Raw genomic sequence first — 24,908 nt, forward strand, 5'->3', positions numbered from 1 at the left:
AGACGTTAGGGTCAGCTAATCCTCCACAACTGTGTAGCCCCGGGGAAATTATTTAGCTTCAGTAAGCCTCAGGGCCTTCCATTTACAAATTAGCATAATGACAGCAGTGCCTGGCTGGCTCAGTCCTTAAAGCAAGTGACTCCTGATCGCTGAGCTCAGTTTGTGACTTTGAGCCCCACCATGAGCATGGAGCCTACTTTCAAAAACAAAAGACACCTTAAGAAAATTCAAGATACTAATAGTGCCTATATCCTGAAACTGTCTGGATTAATTGGAATTCTATTCGGAAAGGTTTTCATCCCAGGGCCTTGCACGTACGGTTTCACTAAAGAGTAGCTTTGATGTGAAGAAATTGAAAGTTTTGTTTTTGTTTTTAACGTTTTATTTATTTTTGAGACAGAGAGAGAGCATGAACGGGGGAGGGTCAGAGAGAGGGAGACACAGAATCCGAAACAGGCTCCAGGCTCTGAGCTGTCAGCACAGAGCCCGACACGGGGCTCGAACTCACGGACCGTGAGATCATGACCTGAGCTGAAGTCGGATGCTTAACCGACTGAGCCACCCAGGCGCCCCGAAATTGAAAGTTTTTAAGTGAAGAATGACATGATCAGAGTTTCAAAATCAGTCATTCTTCAGGATAGAAATGGATTTCTAGAGAACAGATTAAAAGTGGCGAGATCAATTAGAATAACCTCAGAGCGATCCAGGTGAGAGGTGGTGATGGTGTGGGCCAAGGTAATAACAACAGGGATAGAGAAGTGGATTAATGAAATCTGAGATATTAGATGTTAGTGCAATATAGGTGGAGTTTAGGGGTAAAGAGAGAGAGCAGTACGGGGTATCTCCCAGTCTTCTAGTTTCCTATGATTGCATGAGAAATGAACATAAATGGCAACTTGAAATAACATCTATGTATTATCTCACAGTTTCTGAATCAGGAGTCGTCAGAGCTTAGCCGGGTCCTCTGCTCAGAGTCTCCCAAGGCTGAGATCAAGTTGGCGGTTGGGGGGCACCTGGGTGGCTCCGTTGGTTGAGCGTCAGACTTCTGCTCGGGTCACGATCTTGCGGTTCTTGAGTTGGAGCCCCATGTCGAGCTTACAGTTGTCAGCACAGAGCCCGCTTGGGATCCTCTGTCTCCCCTCTCTGTCTCTCCCCTGCTTGCACTCTCTCAACAGTTAAACAAACAAACAAACAAACAAACAAACACACAAAAGATGGCAGCTGTGACTGCAGTCTCCTTTAACGGCTCTAACCGAAAAAGACTTCCCTTCCAAACCCTTTGGAACCTGTCTCTGGTGAGACGATACTACAGTTCCCTAACTCCATTCATTTAATGTTGGTCGCATCTTTATCATGATCTGCACCATCCGTGGTGCTGCCTCCATGAACTTTGAACTCCAGCCAGCCTCTCAAAGGTGTTCTGTGCTTCAGCGTGCTAACACAAACCTGTCTCGGAGTATCAAGGAAACTGTAATTGATAATCGCATTTTCTTGTCACTTTAATTTACTATTGGGAGTTTTAGAGTCTGCACCTGGAACAACACATCCTCCAACTATGTCTCCTTTTGAACACTGTAGGCAATTATCACTCCATTTCTGGAACGTGATCTCTTTGTGGTTGGTAACACCCCTGCTTTCCACACACTGCCGTGAGTGGGAAGGATGGTCAAGGGACCCCTGGGCGGAGTGAAAAGAGGAGTAGATTCGCCTATGGGAAGAATGTTTGTTCCTTGTCTGGGCAAGCCTTAAGAGCAACCTGGGAAAGTGTGATGTCAGGACGCTAGTTGCATTTTATTCAAAATCAACTGCGAATATTTATTCATAATACTGAAACACCGTGCATGTGTAAGCCCGTTGTGCTTACTAAAACCAAAGCTCACACGTTGCATTTTATACATAAAAAAAGAAAGGCGGAAAATGAATAAGTTAAATGAAGCGTCTTTAAAAGTGACAAAAAATATAATTGTAGAATTCTACAGTGGCATTTTAGAATTTTTCTCCTCGAGCAAAGAATGTTCTGTTGGAACTCTTGTTCTAATTGGATAAATTGCGTTCCTTGCTGGAATGGAAGGAAGTGGCGACAACCCTAAGCATGACCTCATGAGCCCTCAAATTATAGATGCCAGAGCCCCTCCCTGAAAGGAGTCTGCATGTATGGATTTCCTTGCAGTGCACACCAACCAGAAAAACTCAGTATTGTTACCTAAGCGAGAAGCCATGTCATAGGTTTAACTCGCTCAGATTTTGGAGTTCTTTATGGCAGCTAATATTAAGTGAACATAAACGGAAGTGGGTACCTTCTGGAAATTATCACGAGGGTCATAGCCCACGTCCGTGTAAAGGACACAGTTGACGTGATGGCACTGGAGCCGGTGATGTTCACACCGTTGCCCTGGATGCTGTCCACCCGTCCCTGGTCACAGATGGTGGGGGATCTTTGTTTGAGCTTATGTTGGAGGTGACAATCATGGCCATGGGCATGGTGCTTGTCTTGTGTGTCTCACAAGATGGTTAAGACATACCCTCTGTGTCCAGAAAGGAGCTGGCAGTGAAACACTGGCCTGGGGGTGACAATAAGTCGTGCTGCCACCTTCACTAGACTTGAGGGTCCTGTGGGAGAGGAGAGTATCAGGGAGCAGGGCACCAGGGCCGACTGATATGGTGGTACCAATGGAAGTGGTCTGGTGCATCTCACAGGGGCGGTGGGCAGGAAGCTAGCTGCTACCTACCCTCAGGCTTGCCCACAACCCCCAGTGGCGGGGGGGGGGGGGGTGTAGGTGGTGCCTGTCTCATGGGTCTCACAGGGTGGGTTGTAGCCCACCGGCATCTCAGTGCCAGGCTACGTGACACCGTCCCGGGCTACATGTTACCCTGCACCAAGTCAGCCGTGGTGACCTCCCATGGGCTGTTGTGTCGTAGGCGAGGCTAGATCGGACACAGGAAGGTCATGCACAGGCTGGACTTGACCTCCCTGGGCACTGTGATTGGAGGCACCTGGGTAGGCTGGGAGATAGGCTGCATGGTGATGGTGGGAATGGTGCGCCCACCAAGCGTCATCACCGTGGTCTGTGCAACCAGCACGGTGACGGCAGTGGGGGCTGATCACCTGGCTTGAAGGGATGGCAATGGTGCCCAAGGTAGTGATGGGCCAGGGAGGCTCCGGTGCGGTGGCCCGCAGCTCTGCAAGGCTGGTGGGAATGCTGCCTGTCCCTCTGCCGAGGGTTGTGACATCTGGGATGCTTTTCATGATCAACATGGTGACGGCTGGCTTGATGGTGGAGACGGTGACAGTCGTGACCAGGTGAACACCCCTCAACGGGCACGGAGCAGAGGATAGTGCCTGCCTGGCTGTCCAGGGACCCTCTTTAGCACCACCTGGGTCACTCCGTGCTTCTCATGGCCAGTGGCATTTTGAACAGCAGCAGTGATTTCGGTGGGTGCTTCCGTTCCTGAAGTCATCACCTTGGTGATGATGGTGGAGAAAAGGGACTTGATGTCAAGACTGCTGGTCCCGCCTGTGGCTGGTATGGGGATGGTCTCGATGATGGTGTTGTGTTGGGCTTGGCCTGCCGGAATGGCCAGGATGATGGGCTTAGTCCCAGCCCCACCGGCTCGCATGCCACTGATGACGGTGGTGGGCTTGCCATCTGCCGAGGTCCCCAGCTTCAGGACGGTCCCAGCTGACGGGGACCCTTTGACCCGGACTACCAACGTCACTTTGCCCAGATTGCAAGTCAGAGCGCCGCCTCCCGGGATAGAGATGGGGCTTTTCACCAGGGCGGTGGCGTAGATGACCCCACCCACCAGCGTGGTCGCTACCTGGCTTTGCCGGGCCATTATCATAGTCCCTGATGTGTGCACCTAAATGACAGGATGGGTGGACGTGTGGACAGCAGAAGAGATGGAATCCTCACCTGGGCAGCCGCAGGTGTTTGAGTGGCTGGGTTGCTCACCATGACTGGTGAAGAGGCCACTTCAGTAGCCCAGAGAGTGGCGGGGCCAGGTGCCAGGTGTCAGAGCCATGGTTTTGATGATGGTGATGCTTGTGGGGACACTTGGCACTGTGAGTGCCAAGGAAGGAAGGCTTGCTGGCGGCAGCTGTGGTCTCTGGCCATTAGTGCCACCATCTCTCTCATTTTGGGGCTGCTGCTGATCACTGTTTCCTGGGCACTCTGTAGTGAAAACTGCTTTTTTTAAAAATATGAAATTGATTGTCAAATTGGTTTCCATACAACACCCAGTGCTCATCCCAACAGGTGCCCTCCTCCATACCCATCACCCACTTTCTGCTCCCTCCCACCCCCCATCAACCCTCAGTTTATTCTGTTTTTAAGAGTCTCTTATGGTTTGGCTCTCTCCCTCTCTAAATTTTTTTTTCCTTCCCCTCGCCCCTGGTCTTCTGTTAAGTTTCTCAGGATGTGCATAAGACTGAAAACATATGGTATTACGTTTTCAGTCGGGATAGAAGGAACATACTTAAACATCATAAAAGCCATTTACAAAAAGCCCACAGCTAATATCATCCTCAATGGGGAAAAACTGAGAGCTTTCGCCCTGAGATCAGGAGCACGACAGGGATGTCCACTCTCACTGCTGTTGTTTAACATAGTGTTGGAAGTGCTAGCATCAGCAATCAGACAACAAAAGGAAATCAAAGGCATCAAAATTGGCAAAGATGAAGTTAAGCTTTCACTGTTTGCAGATGACATGATATTATACATGGAAAATCCGATAGACTCCACCAAAAGTCTGCTAGAACTGATACATGAATTCAGCAAAGTCGCAGGATACAAAATCAATGTACAGAAATCAGTTGCGTTCGTATACACTAATAATGAAGCAACAGAAAGACAAATAAAGAAACTGATCCCATTCACAATTGCACCAAGAAGCATGTAATACCTAGGAATAAACCTAACCAAAGATGTAAAAGATCTCTATGCTGAAAACTATAGAAAGCTTATGAAGGAAACTGAAGAAGACACAAAGAAACGGAAAAACATTCCATGCTCATGGATTGGAAGAATAAATATTGTTAAAATGTCAATACTACCCAAAGCAGTCCACACATTCAATGCGATCCCAACCAAAATTGCACCAGCATTTTTCTTAAAGCCAGAACAAGCAATCCTAAAATTTGAATGGTACCACAAAAGACCCCAAATAGCCAAAGTAATATTGAAGAAGAAAACCAAAGCAGGAGGCATCACAATCCCAGACTTTAGCTTCTACTACAAAGCTGTAATCATCAAGACAGCATGGTATTGGCATAAAAACAGACACATAGACCAATGGAATAGAATAGAGACTCCAGAACTGGACCAAACTAATGTCCAACTAATCTTTGACAAAGCAGAAAAGAATATCCCCAATGGAAAAAAGACAGTCTCTTTAACAAATGGTGCTGAGAGAACTGGACAACAACATGCAGAAGAATGAAACTAGACCACTTTCTTACACCATTCACAAAAACAAACTCAAAATGGAAAAAAGGATAAAGGATAAACATCAAAATGGATGTGAGACAGGAAACCATCAAAACCCTAGAGGAGAAAGCAGGAAAAAACCTCTCTGACCTCAGCCTCAGCAATTTCTTACTGGACACATCTCCAAAGGCAAGGGAATTAAAAGCAAAAATGAACTATTGGGACCTCACGAAGATAAAAAGCTTCTGCACTGCAAAGGAAACAATCAACAAAACTAAAAGGCAACTGACGGAATGGGAAAAGATATTTGCAAATGACATATCGGGCAAAGGGCTAGTACCCAAAATCTATAAAGAACTCACCAAACTCCACACCTGAAAGACAAATAATCCAGTGAAGAAATGGGGCAGAAAACATGAATAGACACTTCTCTAAAGAAGACATCTGGATGGCCAACAGGCACATGAAACAATGCTCAACGTCACTCATCATCAGGGAAATACAAATGAAAACCACACTGAGATACCATCTCACGCCGGTCAGAGTGGCTGAAATGAACAACTCAGGAGACTATAGATGCTGGCGAGGATGTGGAGGAACGGGAACCCTCTTGCACTGTTGGTGGGAATGCAAACTGGTGCAGCCGCTCTGGAAAACAATGTGGAGGTTCTTCAAAAAATTGAAAATACAACTACCCTATGACCCAGCAATAGCACTGCTAGGAATTTACCCAAGGGATACAGGAGTGCTGATGCATAGGGGCACTTGTACCCCAATGTTTATAGCAGCACTTTCAACAATAGCCAAATTATGGAAAGAGCCTAAATGTCCATCAACTGACAAATGGATAAAGAAGATGTGGCTTATATATACAATGGAATACTATTTGGCAGTGAGAAAGAATGAAATATGGCCTTTTGTAGTGATGTGGATGGACCTGGAGAGTGTTATGCTAAGTGAAAACTGCTTTTAATAAAGGGATGAGCAGCTTCTACATTGTTAGATTGAGTGATTAGATGCAATTAGAGATTATTTCCTGTCTTCCAATAGATACACATAGACTTTCCCAGTTCTGTTTATCGAGAAGGCCACATGCAGGGCTTTACAGAACCATCTGTGTCATAAATCAAGTGTCTGTGTGTGGGTTTATCTGGGGTGTCTCACTTCTGTCTCATTGGTCTGCCTATCTCTGCACCCAGTGCCAGACTCCTTATTTACCATAGTTTAAAAATAAATCTTGATGTCTCTTAGGGCACATCCCTTTTCTTCTCTTTTGGCTACTCTCGGTCCTTCACATTCCCACATAAGTTTTCAAACCAGCTGCCAATTTCATAAAAGAACCTAAAGGGATTTCGAACGATAGTTCATTGAATCTATAAATCAATATGGAGAGAATTCACATCTTTACAATATTGTCTCTTCCAATTTATGACCATGATATATCTTTTATTCTTCTACATCAGTTTTTTCTCTTGATGTTTTATAATTTTCTGTGTAGAAGCTTTCCACATTCAATTAGATTTATTTCACATTATTTAAAATATTTTTTAACATTTATTTATTTTTGAGAGACAGAGAGAGACAGAGCATGAGCAGGGAAGGGGCACAGAGAGAGGGAGACACAGAATCAGAAGCAGGCTCCAGGCTCTGAGCTGTCAGCACAGAGCCTGACGTGGGCTCGAACCCACAAACTGTGAGATGATGACCTGAGCCTAAATTGGATGCTTAACCCACTGAGCCACCCAGGCGCCCCTATTTCAAATTATTTTTAAAAGTTTAAAAAAATTCTTTTGTTTTGGATATTTAGAAAAAAATTAGGTTTTAATATTGGTCTTACATAAAATAAACTTACTGAACTCAAATATTCCTTTTAGTAACTATTTATGGATAGTTTTGGATTTTGTGTGCATAATCATATTACCTACATAAGATGATTATATTCGTGCATTTCTTTTTTTTAAGTCTTTTCATTTATTTTGAGAGAGAAAGGGGGATAGTGCAGAGAGAGAGGGAGAGGATCCCATGCAGGCTCTGAGCTATCAGTGTAGAGCCTGACATGGGGCTGGATCCCATGAACTGCAAGATCATGACCTGAACTGAAATCAAGAGTCAGATGCTTAACTGACTGAGCCACCCAGGCACACTCCTGCATTTCCAATCACTGTATCTGATTTCTTTTTCTTGCTTTACTGCATTGGCTAAGATCTCCAATACAATGGTGAATGGAAGGGGAGATAACGGGCATCCCAGTTTGTTTCCCAACCTCAAATAGAAGTATAAAGCATTCCACCATTGCGTATAACGTTTTCATAGTTATGTTCTTTCAGACGAAAGAAACTTCCTTCTATATCTAGTTGCTAAGAGCTTTTAACAATCAATGTTGAATTTTTTTCAAATGTTTTTCTGCATAGATTGAGATCCTATGAATTTTATCCTTTATCTTATTCTATTTTATTCCACTTAATTTTCTTCTTTATAAAGTGCATTATTTGATTTTTTTTCCCCCAAGGAGAAGCCAACTTTGTGTTTCTAAAGTAAGTTCAGCTTGGTCACTCATATTACCCTTTATGTATAAATGGGTTCGGTTTGCAGATACTTTAAGAGTTTGGCATGTATGTTCATATAGGAGATCAGCCTAGTTTTTAATATTATAGTGTCCTGTTCCACTTTTGCAGCCAAGGTTTTGCAGCTTTCATAAAACGAGCTAGAGTGGGTATGTTCCCTGCCTAGCCTCTGAAAGGATCTGTACAGAATTGGCCCTAATGTCTCCCTAAATGTACATCATTGCTGGAGCGTTCTGGACTGCTCTGACATCAATGGGCACTCTACCCCGGCATACTTGGAAGATCTAAGATTTCAATAAAGGGGCCTTATTTACAGGAAATGGAACCCACTCTTGCTGCACCTGTGCCACTAGAAAACGGACCCTTGGCTAATTGAATTATATTGTTGTCTTCCTCTTAAAAGAAGCGTAAATTTATTGGATGCTTACTTTAAGTCAGGCCCTCTAAGAATTTTACCTCTACTATCTCACTTAATCCCTTAAGAAAACTAAAAGAGCCTGTGGTTTGCTGATGAGGAGGCCGAGGCACAGAGAGGCCAGAAAACTCCACGCAGGACAGAGCTGGGGAGCGGTGGAGGCAGGTTTCCTGGAATCAGAGCCTACACCCCTCATCGCTGGCTGATGCACCTTGCTTTGACTTAGACTGTTGCTTTTCTTCTTCTCTATTGAATTGACTCCTCCGCTCACTTATTTCCCATTTTTCTAAGTACTGTATCTAATACATGCCTTCACAGTCAAATTTGCCTTCATTAATGCTTTGCCCAAATTCTGTGTTTCAATGTATGGTATTTTATTTCCACTCGCTGCTGAATAGTTGTTAATTTTAATTTTGAGTTTTCCTCTATCTTGAGTTATTTAGAAGAATGGTTTGACATTTTTTTTCCCATGGAAAGTCTCTTTGGGGCTAGCCTTTGGTTGTGTACTGCCTGGTTTTGTAACATTGTAATCAGAACTTGGCTGTGTAATTTCTGCCTTGAGCACTTTTTCCTTTAGAATTTTTTAGTAACCTAACATCTGGCTAATCATTGCAAGTGTCCTGTGGTGTTTGAAAAGAATGTATTTTCTATTTGTTTGTTACACGATTCTCTCTACATATCTATCGCAGCAAGCTGAATATTCGTGATATTCGAATTCTTAATACTGTCATTTTTTCCCCCAGGTTATTTGCCATTTTCTGAGAGGGATTTTTCCTTCTCCCTCCTCGGATCTAGTTTGCCAGCCTCTCTTTGTATGTTTAAAAATATTTGCTGTCTATATTTCAATGCTATGTTTAGTCCTTAATGTTTTTTTGATGTCTTGATGAAGTGTGCCTTTTATCAATATGAAACACTTGTCCTCTTCACGCTCAATATGTGACCTTTCTTCAATTTTGTCAAATATTCGTTTTTGGGAAAGCCTGTCTGTTGACTATTCCTCTCAGCCTGGATTTTCAGTGGGGCTTTATCTCACAGAGGTCTTCCAGAACCTGTTAGGACATAAATCCTTTTCTAAAACCTTTCTCAGGCTCCTGCGGGGAAAGCAGGGGCATAGATCTGCAATCCCTCAAGGCCACCGGCATTGTGTTTTCTTTCCCTTTTCTTCTCTTTGTTTTTTCCACCCTGCCTATATTATGTTTTGCTAGGTATTAACTTCCAAATGTGGACAGGTCTGTTCAGGCGAAGCCTGCACGGCTACATTCCATGGGCCCTTGGGCGACTTACCGGAACCTTCTCTTTCCTTCTGTTTCTTGTTGGCACCTCCTGGTGCACAGCCCCGGTTTTCTTCTCTTACCTCAAAGGAGTAATAATGGGAATTATTTGACTAGAAAGGGATAATAATAGAAATGATTATTCCTCCAGTAATGTTTCATACAACCCTCTATTCTAGCGCCCATAGTCTGTGCATTATTTTTTAACAGTGTCATCCATTAAATTAGAAGTCCTTAGTCACAGGAACCGGGCTGAACCACCTTTATGGTCCTTTACGAGTAACGTGATGCCCGGCACACAGGCACTCAATAAATGGGACAGGTGAGGCACGTGTAGATAGACGAATGCGTTCGTAAGCACCCAACATAGAAGGCCGCGGGAGATGTAAATATAATGAACCAGGCATCCTTGCTCCTGCCCTCAGCCTCTCAAATCTGTTCTTCACGTAACGACCAGATTCTTCTAAAACTTAAGTCTGATCTTATCACCTCTCTGTTCAACATCTGGTTTCAGGGACTCCCTATCTCACTCCAGGCGAAAGCTAGTGCATCCCTAAGGAATGCTTAATTGAACTAAATTAAAGCTTAGAACCAGCGTGGAATCATGGGAAGACAGTAACAATGGTCTGATTCCCTTTCAAAAATTCTGTAATTTTGTCATCTACACTTACAAACTTGAGCGTCTGTTAATATTTTAAATGCCTCTGACATTTTGACGCGATAGGACGGTACTTTGACCTTGTCCCGTGGTGCCCAACACAACGTGTTCTCCTCTCCGTCCACTCCTTCCACAGCCCGCCCCGGCTATGCTGGCCTCCCTGATTTGCCTTGAGCAACCCAAGCAGACTGCAACCAACACGATTCTGCATTTGCTCGCCCTCTGCCCGGTGCGTACTCTTCCGGCCCGAGAGCCACATGGCTTGTTCTCTCGCCCTGTCCTAACCGCTGCTGGAATGTCACCTTTCCTGAGAATCCTATCCCAACACAGTGCGCTGTGTCTCTCTGACCCCGTTGATTTCCTTACACTCTGTGGCGCCGCCCGACTCGGTAGGTACATGGTTGTTTATTTCCTCCTCCAGGAATGTGAGCTGCACGACAAAAAAAGACACCCATCTGGTTTTTCACTGCTGCATCCCAAGGGCTTAGTGAATGGTAGGTGTAATTTTTGAATGAACCAATACAAGTATTTGCTTGGTTTTGGTGGCTGCTGCTATATTGGCCATAGTCACGCGTACTGCGATCGTAGCCATACCCATGTCAGGAAGGAGCTGGGAAACTGGTCGCTGGGTGTCAATACCACTGGGGAGAATTCGGGCTTGCGGCCATGGCAGGGCAGGCTGGCAGCGACGTGCCCCTACCCGCACTCCCCATGAGCCATGGGCCTGGTCGTCCGTGGACAAGTGAGGACCGTGGGCTTGAAACACAGACCCAAGAGAAGGACGCTGCGAAGCGTGCAGTCTCCGGTTTCGTGGCAAACAGGTGTTAGGGGAGCAAGACCGACCTCGAATATGGTGTCCACCCCATGTCCACTTCTCGCATTCACGTTGCCATGGGCAGTAAAGCACGTGAAAAGTTTTATTTGCGTTTCGTTCAAATGTAAGTCTGCTATTTCACAGGCCAGGACTTTGGTGACATGCATGCAGGTGTCCCCAGACGATCTTTCCCCCCCTCAGCTTGCAACCCCAGTATGGCCCCTGATGATTCCCAGTATAATTAAGGGAGTGAATTAAAGGATACGCATCGGGCATCCTCAATAAATGCTTAATTGGACTAGGTTAAAGCTTAGAGCCAGCGTGGAATCATGGGAAGACAAGAAAAATGGTCTCATTCTGGCTGAAAAATCCTGTAGTTTTGTCTTCTACCCTTACAAACGTGAGCATCTGTTAATATTTTAAATATCTATGATATTTTGACTCTGTCGGATGGTATTTTGACACATAGGCTGAATTTTCTAATGGACTAGTAATCGATAAGAAAACTGGAATTAAATGATCAGTGAAGTAATAGAGAGCAAGTTGATCTTAAATCTCGTCCTGTATCTCACATTTGTTGAGAATTTACAGGATACCCGGGTACCACAAGGGTGCGCTTAATTAAGAGTATTAATTAATAATGATTTGATTAATTATTAACGAGGGGACTAAGGGTGTTCTTATTAACTCGGTGGAGTTGGTAATACTGCAGCAACCCTGAAAGTTACATGGTAATATTGTCTCCATTTCACCTTGAGGACAGAGAGTCAGAAAAAGGTTTGGCCAAGGGAGGAGCTGGAATGGCATCGTAAGTAACTACAGCACAGAATCTGTTCTACCCTGGGGTTTCTCTTGCAATCGGTAGGCTGGCGGCCTCGAGAAGAGCTGAATTCCGTCATGCTTAACAGGCTTGAGAAAAACCGCAAAGGAACCCGGTGATTCAGGTTGTGAAAACGTTCTCGGGGTCTGGAGCTAACAGCGACTGGGAAGAATTCCAGAGATGGTGAGGAAAATGAAGGGAAGGCACAAATCTCTCAGAGCGCCTTTGAAAGGATGACCGTGAATTGATGTCCGTCCCTGAGTAATAATTTGATCCTTCAAGGGAGGCGACCGTACATACGAAACCATGATAAAGCCACATCGTTCTTGTTTTCCTGAAGTCGGTATAAACCAAAGTATTTTTCTTGTACATATTCTACTAAAAGTCTGTAATTAATCTTCAAAGTTGACTGTTGCAAAGAGTTTTAATTAGTCAGCATGCATGGTACGAATGTATCAGATTAATACCGGTGCAGCAGAGTCCCGCCTGGCCCTTGGGGAAAGGGTGACATGTGGTTTGACCCAAACCACAGGAGAAATTGAGATGGAGAGGTTTACTGCTCACAGGTGCTGCAGGAAGTAGCCGGAGCCACCCGGGAAAGGTCAAGGCTGGTTCCAACAGAGAGAGAGAGGCAGAGCGTGAGCGGGGGAGGAGCAGAGAGAGAGGGAGACCCAGAATCCGAAGCAGGCTCCAGGCTCCGAGCTGTCGGCACAGAGCCCGACGCGGGGCCCGAACTCACGAACTGCGAGATCATGCCCCGAGCTGAAGTTGAGCATTTAACCGACAGAGCCACCCAGGCGCCCCAAGAGTCCTAGCTCTTAAAAAATCTTACACTTCAAAAAGATACTTGCCTCATTTCTTAGTTACTATTGTGCGTTTGGCTACTGTTACCTTTTGTAGCTTCTCCCAGGGACGTGTTTGGTATTTGTCATTACAGATGCCCCACTTGTCATTTACTTGTCCATTGTAATTGTGTTTATGAATGCAGTAGGCTCCCCATCTCAGTTGTGAATTGTTTTCCCGGAACTTAGTACCAAGGTTAGAAAGGATGGTGATCAAGGTGTGTTTGTCAAAGTAAATAAATAAATAAAAGACTCATAGGCAGTATCTTTGTTGTTAACTATGACCTACGTACTATTATTGTCTATTACTGTCTGTTATTGTCTATTATTACCTTGCTATTATTATCTATCTGTTGGCAGTATCTAATAAACCCCTTCACCACCCTTTATACAGTTCTCAGCACCAGCGAAAGAGAGTTTCAGGCACACAGCACCGAATGGTGAGTCCACAGTGTATGAAGCAGGGCCATGCTCACCACAAATATCGTGACCGTTTGTCACCATACAACACTGTGAAAACACCGCTGACCACGTTCTCTGTGCGGTGCCTTTTAGCCCGGCGACGTATTCATTTCGTAACTGTACCTCCTGCTCCCCTTTGCCCATTTCGCCCATCCCTCCCCCCCCCCCCCCGCCCTCTGGCAGCCATGGGTCTGTTGTCTGTCATTTATAGGTCTGATTCATTCTTTACAGTAAGACTGAGGAAGGTGAATTGTTTGCACAGGTTGAGTGCCTTGCTCAAGGTCGGGCAATGAATTTATGATGAGTCGGGATATGGACTGAAACCTCTTAACCTCATGCTTTCAAACACACCAGAAGATCTTGAAATAATTCTTCCCGTGGTCTTAAATGTCACTGATGGGAGATAGCTGTATGACACTGATTTTTTTTTTTTTTTAGTTGTTATTTAAATTCCAGTGAGTTAACATAGAGGGTAGTATTTGTTTCAGGGATACAGTTTAGTGATACAGCACTTCTTACAACACTCAGTGACACTGAACTTTAATGTGCAGTCTGTGGCTTCTTCCAGGACCTCTCTGCTTGATACATCTCAAAGGCCTCCCAATATTTTTTTTTTCAGTTAAAAACATTTTTTATGTTTGTTTATTTTTAAGACAGAGAGACAGAGCGTGAGTGGGTGAAGGGCAGAGAGAGAGGGAGACACGGAATCCGAAGCAGGCTCCAGGCTCCGAGCTGTCAGCGCAGAGCCCGATGTGGGGACCGAACTCACGAATTGTGAGATCATGATCTGAGCTGAAGTTGAGCATTTAACCGACGGAGTCACCCAGGCACCCCAAAGGCATCCCAATAATTAACACCAGGAATAAAGTTTTGATGGCAATGTTAGTATTACTTATGTATTCTCTATGAACTAACTGGTGTCTCACAGAGATGTATTACATGTTGAATTGCATTTTTCTTTGTGAAAACAATGTGAGTGTTTTGAATTATTCAAACCATCTTTATGCTTTTTAAAACAAAATGTAATTCCATTTTTCTATTATTTTATTTCTTACAGAGATCAACAATGTTCAAAATGGTTGATTAGCAAAACATTTAGTAGACTATTTTAGGGTATTTACATAGGGTAACACAAGCAAGGTTTTCCTCTCCAAAAGTGAGATAAGTATATAAATGCATTTATCACTTTGGGTGAACTCAGCATGGCCTTCCTTGAGCTTCGTGCTAGAACAAAACAAATGCGGTTGCTAGTAGATGAAGAAGAGTGATGTAGCAGAAAAACTAACTTCTATTTCTTCCCCTCCTTCTCTTTCTCTTCCTTCTGTTAATCAATCTATCATCTATCTATGATCGATCTATTATCTATCTATCTATCTATCTATCTATCTATCTATCTATTATCTATCTACCTATTATCTATCTATCTATCATTTATCTATCATCTATCTATCTATCTATTATCTATCTATCATCTATCTATATATCTATCTATCACTTATCTATTATCTATCTATCTATCTATCTATCTATCATCTATCTATATCTATCTATCTATCTATCTATCTATCTATCTATCTATCTATCATCCATCCTTCCTGCTAGCTTATCCTTCTTTTGGTATTTGTATTTCTTTCTGTCTTCCTTTCTTCCTTTCTGAAATTCATTTAAAAAACCTGTTGGTAACACTTCCAATTCTGACAAACTTCTGGTGTTTCACGTGAAAAGAATGGTTTTAGGAAGTCCTACATCAAAAGAGAATATCCTGGGAACCCTTAGGTTAGCTTAAAGTAGACATAGGTACACTGCTTTAGAAGATGCTTGTCAATTTTAGACAGTAAATTCTGAAACTACAAGAGGAATATGGGGTATATAGAATTTTCCACACTTACCTGACCATGCAACTATTTACGTTTCTCATAACACTCTTCAAAGGAACACCAACTGGGAAAATGTGTGTCTGTGAAATCAAGCTTAGTAATTACATGACACAAATGCTTTGAATTCTAACAAGTTTTTTATACTGCAATTTTCATTAATGATTGTTTCTTCTGGTATTTCTAACAAGCCTTGGTTTGCATTAATTTGAAATCATTCATTCTATCTGCTGCAGAATATAGACTATTTGACTTCATCAAATATTGTACCATTTATGTATTGAAAATATACTACTTTACTTGATTATTTGTGTCTTGAATTATATATTTTTAAACAACTCACCTTGAAATAATTATGGGTTCACAGGAAGTTACAAAAAAAACCTACAAGGATGCCTACACCCAGTTTCCCCAGTGCTAACATCTTGCACACCTACCGTATAGTAACAAGATAAGAAAATGGGCATTAGTATAATGCACAGAGCTTGTTCAAATTTTCCTGGTTCTAAGTACTCTCATTTGTGTGTGTGTGTGTGTGTGTACAAGTCTGTGCAATGTTATCCCTATGTGGATTCACCACAATCAAGATAAAGAGCTGTTCTACCTTCACAAAGTGCTCTTTGCTACCCCCCATAGCCAGGTCCACCCCCTCCCCCCGTTTTCTTCCTAATCACTGCCAACTACTGTTGTCCATTTCCATAATTGGATATTTTGAGAATTTTACATAAATGCAACTGTACAGTATGGAACCTTCTGAGATTGGCTTTTTTCACTCAGCACAATCCCCCTGAAATCCATCCACAACATGGGTATCAACACATTAACGCTCATTAGTTTCTACGGTTGAGTAGTATTCCATGGTGTGGATGGACCATGGCTTATTTGATGATTTTTTGAAGGATATGTGGATTATTTCTAGTTTGGCCTTTTGTTTTTAATTTTTTAATGTTTATTTATTTTTGAGAGAGAGTGCGTGCATGTGCACAAGCAGTGGGGGAGGTGGGGGGGGTGGGGGGTTGGGGTGTGGGTGCGAGCATCTGAAGCAGTCTCTGTGCTGAGAGCAGAGAGCTTGATCTGGGGCTTGAACCCATTAACGGGTTCAAGATCATGACCTAAGCCGAAGTCAGATGCTCAACCAACTGAGCCACCCAGGCGCCGCTCTAGCTCGGTCTTTCAAGAATAAAGCTTATATAGGGGCACCTGGGTGGCTCAGTTTGTGGAGTGTTCGACTTCTGCTCAAGTCACGATCTAGTGGTTTGAGCCCAGAGTTGGCTCTGTGCTGACAGCTCAGAACCTGGAGCTTGCTTCTGATTCTGTGTCTCCCTCTCTCTCTCTGCCCCTCCCCACTTGTGCTCTGTCTCTCTGTCTCTCAAAAATAAATAAACGTTAAAAAAGAAAAAAGAAAACAAATAAGAAAGCTTATATAAACACTCCCACACAGGTTTTTGCGTGAACGTAACTCTTCATTTACCTGTGATTAATGCCCAGAGTGTAACTGTGGGCTCGTAGGGTAGTTTATGGTTTTAAGAAGTTTCCAAACTGTTTTCCAGAGTGGCGGTACTATGTTATTTCCACCAGCAACCAGTGAGTGATCCAACTTCTCTGCATCCTCAACAGCATTAGCTGTTACCGCTACTTTTTATTTTAACCATTCTGATCAGTGTGTCACGATATCTTATTTTGGTTTCCCGTTTCCCTAATGGCTAATGATGCTGAAAATCTTTTCTTGTACATCATTGCCATCTTCTCTGGTGACCTCTATGTTTGGCCAGTTTCTAATTGGATTCAGTTTTTTCAGTGTTGAGTTTTGAGAGTACTTTATAGACTTTACACTTTAGATGCAAGTTTTGTCAGATGTATAGTTTGTAAATATTATTTCTACCCGTTTTACGACTCATCCTCTTATCCTCTTTACAGAGCATTTGGCAGAGCAAAAGTTTTAAATTTTGGTGATTTCCAGTCAAATTGTATTTTAATTGCAACATTATTACTTTTAAAAACTTCACTTGATATAATGTACCCTTTTGATTTTGCCAAAAGTTACTCTTCCTTATTATAAAGCATTTTAAAAAGCACAATTTTTAAAACCCTATAAATTCTATTCAAATTAGCCATCATTAGCATTTTTGGGAATAGACTCAATCTCTCTGCATATATTCATATCCATGTGAAACAGAGAAGTAATTTACAAGAATGACTTTTTTAACTTTTTTAACTTTAAATGACTTTTTTAACTTTAAAAAAACATTAAGTTCATTTTTATTCAAATTTAAAAGACAGGCAACCGAAGTGAAAATATGAGATAGGTTGAGCTTTAGATAAATTTTCATTTGCATTAGGGAATTTGAGTGTAAAGGATCCTAAGTGACCCCTTTACAAATAAGAAAAAGGTCATGACCCTTGAACCACATGGGTTTGACTGTGGGTCCACTTACACATGCATTTTTTTATAGTGCACTACTGAAATGTATTTTCTCTTCCTTATGATTTTCTTTTTTTTTTTAAATGTTTGTTTCTTTTGAGAGAGAGAGAGAAAGAGAGAGTGCAAGCAGGAGAGGGGCAGAGAGGGAGGGAGAGAGACAATCCAAAGCAGGCTCTGTGCTGTCAGGGCAGAGTCGGACCCAGGGCTTGATCTCACAAACTGTGAGCTCGTGAGCTGAGCGGAAATTAAGAGTTGGATGCTTAACCGACTGAGCCAACCAGGTGCCCCTCTTTCTTATGATTTTCTTAATAACATTCGCTTTTCCCTAGCTTACTTTATTGTAGGAATACAGTATATAAAACATATAATATTCAGGGGCACCCGGATGGCTCAATCGGTTAAGCGTCCGACTTCGGCTCAGGTCGTGATCTCAGGGTTTGTGGGTTTGAGCCCCGCGTTGGGCTCTGTGCTGACAGCTCAGAGCCTGGAGCCTGCTTCCGATTCTGTGTCTCCCTCTCTCTCTGCCCCTCCCCTGCTCACGCTCTGTCTCTCTGACTCTCAAAAATAAATGAAGCGTTTAAAAAAATTGAAAACATGTGACATACAAAATGTGTTAATCGACTGTGTATGTTATTACTGAGGCTTCCGATCAACGGTAGGCTATTAGTAGTTCAGGTTTGGGGAGTCCAAAGTCTTATGCAGATCTTTGACTGCTTGGGGGTCAGCACCCCTCCCCCCTGTGTTGTTCAAGGGTCAACTGTATTTTCTTTTATTATAGATTTCAATTTGACTATATCGATTGGCTCCATCCTATGAAGGTAATAATCACCCCTTTTGTATATCCTTCTGTTTCTTTCTCCCGAATTCCTATTTTTATTACTTTTGTACAACTGATAACACCTTTACAGTGGGTACATTCTGTGCTATAACTCTAACACCCACAGGGTGTCAGCTGGCTTCTCTTTTGGCGGTTCCACGGTAGGATCCTATTTTGTGAAAATGTTGCTCCCGTGACCCCCCACGTGCTGGATGCAGTCACTCCAGTCAAACCCCAGTGGCTGTGCCAGTTTTTCACCCCTGATCTTTACTTTCAGGGAGTCTGTTCGCTTCGCGAGTGTGCACGAGAGAGCATGGCCCTCTCCTATAATGTGTGTCTTTCTCTCCGTCTTTTCCAGACCTCAGATCCTCACTCTGTGTCACGCTTTGAGGCCGAGGCTGTCCCTTGAGGAAAGGGAGATCATATTTCTTAAGTAATTCCTGCAGCATTTGTTAATTTTGGTAATTGAGTTACTCCCACCGCCCCATTCTTCCACAGCTCTTTCTTTGGTCGTGATGTGTAGGGGCATGTGTCTTGTATTCAGGGATGGCAAAAATTGTATCAAGAAAGCAGAGGTGGGAAACAGGTGGACGTAGCAAGGCTTCCACAGGCAAGCGTTTTGTTCATTCTCGTGAGGTCTTTTTTTTTTTTCTCCCAAGCCAGGAATTTAGTTTACTAATTATGCTATTTTTATCTATTCTACCTCATTAGTTTATCCCTTCATTTATTTTCATGATGTCCTCCCTTGTATTTTCTTGAGGATTCCTTTGTTGGCTTTGTTTTCCCATTTTTTTGAGATGAGCATTGAATATGTTTATTTTCATTCTTTCATTTTTCCTGGTAAGTGTTCAGTGCTATGGCATCTCTCCTTGTTGCTTTAAATGTGTCCCGTAGATTTGGAAATACAATGCTGTGTTATGATTATTTTTAACAGATATTTTGTTATTTCAGTTTGTATTTCTTCTGTCGCCCAAGAGTTGTTTAATAGATTTTAAATACCCAGGGTAAAGTCTCATTTTCATTTTAGTTTTTATTAATACTTTCCAAATTTATTGCATTGTGGTGAGAACTGTTTCCTATAATATTTCTACATTATTCAACTTAACTAATGTTTTCCTTGTAGCCTAGAGACGATCCATTGTTGTGAATGTTTCAAGAGTATGGAACTTTCTCTTAAAGTTGAGTATATATCTATAAGGTCTCCTTGTTGATTACATTGTTTAAGTATTCTGTCTGCTTATATCTTTTTGTTCATTTTATCTGTCTTGGCCAAGAGTGGTCTTTGAATGTCTCCTCTTATTAGCGTGTCATGGGTCTATGACTCTTTGAATCTCTTGTACTTTTCGCATCATAGGGTGCTTGCTATATTATTTAGGATACGAATATTTCTCAGTGCATAATCACCCTTGTGAATTACAGCTTTTAGCATTAAAAAGTGCCTTTCTTCATCACATGTAGTGCTTTTAGGCTTGCATTCTACTTTATGCGATATCCGGATTGCTGCTTCTATCTCCTTATTGTTTCTATACGCCTGGGATACCTTTGTGCGTCTATATTTACCATTTGGAATCTCTTTGTCTTAGGTCCTCCCTTGTTTACAGCATACACTTGGGTTTTGTCCTGCAAGCTAAGTGGAAAATTGACTTTATTCCTCTGAACCTTTGCCTCTGAGGGTCCCCCTGAAATCTTAATAACATCGCCTCTGTGAAGTTCCTGCAAAGTTCCCCTCAGGGTCTCTGGCATGTGGCATGTGGGCTCCGGGGACAGGGGACAAAGAACACTTACTCAGGAGTACTGTTGCTCTGTTTCCCTGAGCCTTGACCTGAGAGCTAAGGCTTGCACATGGGGCTGGGAGTGGCTGTGTGCTGAGATCCTTCTAAGGGCGATTAGCCCCTCCCTCAGTTGGACAAGGGAAACAGGCCACTAATTTTGATCTTTTTATGCTTTTGTACTTGCTTCCTTCCTACCACAGAGCTGGGAATGCAGCGTGGGGAGGTGGTATTCTTGATGTCTCCCTCCCTCCCTCCATTTCTGTCTCTTTTTCTCCTCCTCTCCACCATCCCTTAGGATTGAAAGTCATCATGCTGTACATTTTTTTTTCTCCCGGAAACCCTATCTTTCCTTAGCCCGAGGGCAGCAACCCCAGGGTCTAGACCTCAGAGGAGAAAGACGTATCTTTTTGGTATACTGGGAGAAACTCTCTCACCAGGTTGCTCTAGGCATGCATTCTTTAAATGCTCAAGTAATTTGAAAACTCTTTTGACAAAGCCTGGTTTGCAACTCAGTTGCCCTGCTGACGACTCAAGCAAAGATCTAATTTGACAGTTGAAGCCGAAAAATGACTTCCTGGATGTAGAAGCCGGTATCTGCTCTTTCCCGAAGCACCGAAACACTTTATTTCAAAGGACGGTGAGCTTCGCCAGCGCTTGGAAATGTGTAGAAAAAACAGTGCAATTATCTCCGTGGCAGGTGTAGTCGAGGGGCGCTGTGGACACTCTCCGTCTTGCTGCAGCTACTTAAATCGTTTGTGCACCAGTAGGTCCCTTTTTACCCTGTCACAGTGTTTGGGATCGCCACCATTTTTGTCCAAGTGTTCAGAGAGGTCCCGGTTTCCAGGAAAAATTGTTAAAATGTGAGTCGGCTAAGCGCTGCGGTGAGAGATTGGTGGCTACCTGTACTAGTGAATGGCTTTGTGTTGGCCGCTGATTCATCCAGAAGAAGTGAAGGTACGGCCGCTTTTGCATCATCTCTGATGCGAAGAGACGACGTGGGGTTGTGGAGGCTCTCCTGGAAAGATGAGGAAAACAGGACTGATTGTGTGAATCACATCTGGCATCAAAGTCAAGGCTCAAATGCATCATTCGGAGTCTTCCTTTTTGAAGCTAAACTTGGCATCCGTACCCGGGGATCGGGTGGAACTCTTATGTCCAGTGCATGGATGAGAGTGGAGCGACAGCGTGTTTTCCAACCAACACTCCTGGCTTTTCACAAACTCTGCATATGCAAATCTCTAATGATACTGTACCTACAGATGATGAAAGTTTAGGAAGAGAATCAGGAAAACCACTTAATTATTTCCGCTTTACTTTTTTTTTTTTTAATATGAAATTGATTGCCAAATCGGTTTCCATACAGCACCCGGGGCTCATTCCAACAGGTGCTCTCCTCCATGCCCATCGCCCACCCTCCCCTCCCTCCCACCCCCCATCAACCCTCAGTTTGTTCTCAGTTTTTGAGAGTCTTTTATGGTTTGGCTCCCTCCCTCTCGAATTTACTTTTTTAATGTTTATTTATTTTTGAGAGACAGAGACAGAGCATGAGCGGGAGAGGGGCAGAGAGAGAGGGAGACACAGAATCCGAAGCAGGCTCCAGGCTCCGTGCTGTCAGGGCAGAGCCTGATGCGGGGCTCAATCTCACGAACTGTGAGATCGTGACCTGAGCTGAAATCAAGAGTCAGCCGCTTAACCGACTGAGCCACGCAGGTGCCCCTGAACCAAATCTTTAGATTGGGCAAAACAGCAATTGTTTTAAGCAGCTACCTGAGAGGTCATCAGGGTATGGACGTCTTGATCATAAGACTCAAAGTTTTGGAATTTCTGAAGATAAAATAAGCAGACAACGCACAGCCCCACATAGTTTAGCTTGTTAACACCCATAGAAAGAACTTTCCCCCCCCTCTTTTCTTTGACTCCTAGAACTGCCCCTTCCTTTGCCTCATTAAAACCGCTTACTTTTACCCTGCAAGCGGGAGCCCTACCTGGGTAGCTTCCTGCACCCACACCCCCTGGATTATAACTCTTTAATCCCAAACACACACTGTCTTGCATCTCCTCAGGCTTTATCCTCAGGCCGATGGGACAACGTGACTGGGGGTGATTCAGTAACTTGTCCCAGTTCAGATGTCAACCCCCAATCCCACGACTGGGGCAACACTACTTTGGCAGGGTTTTTAAAGCACCATTAATTCAGTCACTAACTTAAAGTTGGAGGGTTCAGACAAAGGCTGTATTGTTTCAAGGTAAAATATATTTCAAAAAATCAATGTGTTTCGTTCCCCCCAACATACAGAGTTCGTTAAATTATTTGTGAGAACTCACAGGGACAGATTTCTAAGGCAACCAGTGACTGCATTAGAGGAGTTAGGCATTTGAAATAATAACCATTTACTTTTGATGCCCAGTCATTCAGAAATGATAGGAGGTGATACTGAGTGGCACATTCTGGGCGAGTGCGTCCTTTCCATGTATTCATTCATGGGAGCTCTGTTGCTAGCTGTAGTTTCCAGATGAGAAAACTGGGGTTCAAAGGAGGGCAAATGATTCGGGAAAAATCGTAATTGAGGAGGTGGAACCCAAAGTCATCTCATTCTAAAAACACTCGTGCTTAAATATTGGTTGTCTGGACTCTCTTCCATTCATCGTCCAGAGTGATCTTGCAAAACAATGAAAATATGACCCTATGATTTCACTGGTACCTTACCCTTCGAAGGCTTCCCATTTCCCTTGAAATTCCCAGCCCTTTTACTGAGCTATGTCTGTTTTCCTCTTCAGCCTCCCGAAGGCGCCCCTCCCCTCATCCTACCCTCTAGCCATGTTGTATTTTTTAGTTATTTCAAATTCTTTCCTCCCTCTTCCTAGAATATTCCACATTCTTCAATCATTTTTACTCTTTACTTGACCAACTCCTATTTATGTGACCTCTCTCAGCTAACTCTTTATTCACTCCTGGGTCCTTTTTGAAATCTACACTTGTTTTGAAAGTCTCACACAATACTTATACTCCTCTCTCATGATATATAATACATATATATGCAGATGATATATAATATATATATATAACTCCCCCTTCAATATATAATACATAACAATATAATAATCTATAACGGTATATATTATAATGATTAGGCTTGTTTAATAATTGTGTTCTTCATGATACTGAAGATTCATTTTGGGCAGGGTCAATGTCTATCTTGTGGTCACTGATTTCTGCATGCCTGCTACAGCACCAGACTATATAAATATGTCTTGAGTGGTTTAATCAGATATTAGTCTGATATCAGTGTTAATTAGCATTGAATATTTAGATGCAGGTAAGGATCAAATATACCAAATAAATGTGAACCTCAACATGAATGTGCTAAATATCCCATTCGATTCTGCCTTCTTAGTGCCCACCACAATAACAGTGAACCAGTAATGGATGCTAGATTCAATATTTTTGGATGAATTTATGAACTTGTGAATGGTCGAGCATAACTTAGCCAACATGTATATAAATATTTTCTTGGGCAAACTGGTAATGATCATTAGAATCCTAGAATCTTTGTGGCTAAAGACAAAATGAGAGAAGAGATGTAAAAGTATAATTAAAATGCTTGAAAGATGTAAAATAATAATTGTTTATGGGAAAATACAGAGAGCCATATTAAATATTAGATAACATTTGCCCAATAAACCTGTGTTTTATCTGCTATATCAATTGCTATCGCAAAAATATCTGGAGAGAATAAATTTCATCTCTTTTCATATTCAAGTTTATATTCTTGCTGGTTCAGCTTCTTATTTTATGGTCTTTCCTGGGAGTATTTACTTGAGATACTACAGATTATATTTAAAGTTTGAGTTGCACTAGTAATTTCTACATACTGGTATTATTAAATAATCTTTATGACTATTAGCTTTCCTTAAAATCAGGGGAGGATTGATTGAACTTGTCTGAGAAGAGCTTGGGTACAGCACTGAAAGAAGCAGAAGTCATTGTAGGCAGAATATTGAAGACAAAAAACCGAACTCTGCTATTGAGTTGAAGCCACCGTAGCTCAATGTATGTGCAATATTTTTATATCTACATCACACTACCTTTGATTAAAGCTTTTGCATGTTCAAATGTTTGATTCCTTTTATTATCTGGTAATGTAGTACCTACATACAATGGAATATTATTTACCCTTTCAGTGGAAGGGTAATAAAAAGAAAGGCAACTCTCACACATGCCGCAACAAGGATGAACCTTGAGTACAGTATGGAAGTGAAATAAACCAGCCACAAAAATACAAATACGTTATGGTTCCAGTTATGGAAGATAGCCAGAGGAGTCAAATTCACGGAATCAGAGAGTAGAATGGTAGTTGTCAGGGGCTTCTGGGGAGGAGGAATGGGGAGGTTTTATTTATTTATTTTTTACTGGCTCTAGAGTTTTGGTTTCCTAAGATAAAAACATTCCGGAGATGGGTTGCACAGCAATGTGAATACCTATGACAGTATTGCGCTGTGTACTGTAGAAAATGGCTAAGGTGGTACATTTTATGCTCTGTATTTTTTTTTTGGCATGATAAGATATACAAGGTAAGTAAAAAGTAGGCTGGATATTTTTAAGCTCTCTGTAAGAGATGCAAAGATAGCCCATAATCGCCATTTAGAATTATTTAACATACGTGGTTTCCTTTGGAGCAAATGATTTTTACGGTTTCCTTTGTGATCACACTGTCGAGATGAGATGTACCTTTCTTCAAGTGTGTATTGCA

The 24,908-nt window shown here is 42.6% G+C and overlaps 1 pseudogene; it reads right to left on the reverse strand.

Annotated features, from left to right (window-relative positions):
* Positions 1–2,881: 2,881 nt before the first annotated feature.
* The window catches only part of LOC131494810 (host cell factor 1-like), a 127,661-nt pseudogene continuing 105,634 nt past the window's right edge, over positions 2,882–24,908 (reverse strand).

The sequence above is a fragment of the Neofelis nebulosa genome, chromosome 1 (genome assembly GCF_028018385.1).
Source record: "Neofelis nebulosa isolate mNeoNeb1 chromosome 1, mNeoNeb1.pri, whole genome shotgun sequence".
In the NCBI taxonomy this organism is placed as follows: domain Eukaryota; kingdom Metazoa; phylum Chordata; class Mammalia; order Carnivora; family Felidae; genus Neofelis; species Neofelis nebulosa.